This window comes from Penaeus monodon, chromosome 21, assembly GCF_015228065.2.
Source record: "Penaeus monodon isolate SGIC_2016 chromosome 21, NSTDA_Pmon_1, whole genome shotgun sequence".
In the NCBI taxonomy this organism is placed as follows: domain Eukaryota; kingdom Metazoa; phylum Arthropoda; class Malacostraca; order Decapoda; family Penaeidae; genus Penaeus; species Penaeus monodon.
Genome location: NC_051406.1, coordinates 9492473 through 9492990, shown reverse-complemented (window position 1 = coordinate 9492990; position 518 = coordinate 9492473).

The following is a 518-nucleotide window of genomic DNA, read 5'->3' as shown; positions in this document are numbered from 1 at the left end:
GCCTGCAACATCCCCTGCAACAGAATTGTCACGTGAAATTCTAGTGTTATCATATGTTACAACTGTTATTTCTTAAATCTTTTACTGAATCGACAATATGAACATTTGAACATTTGAGAAAGTAGACGCGGATAAAATATATGAAATTGTTAAATGCAGTTTCAGATATCACAAAAATCCGAAAAAAAAGAGTAATGGAATATCTATCCAGCAATTCCAAACTTGTTAATCGTCAGTGCAATTGAAAATAATAATACACGAACATTAAATATATTCCAGTGAATTGGAAAGCTAAAAATACAATTATGTACAATTCGTGAAGCAATTGCCTTTAACAAATATCCCACATAAAATGCAGGATTTATTGGGCTGAAATATTTTTTTACGCATGCAGCGAAATATAATTCGAAGTGATATGCAGATTTATTTGCAAATAATTAGCAGAAAAAGAGAAAGATTTAAAACAAGGTACTCCATAGTAGGTAATTTACGTGCATATGTTATTCGTTTGTTGGTAT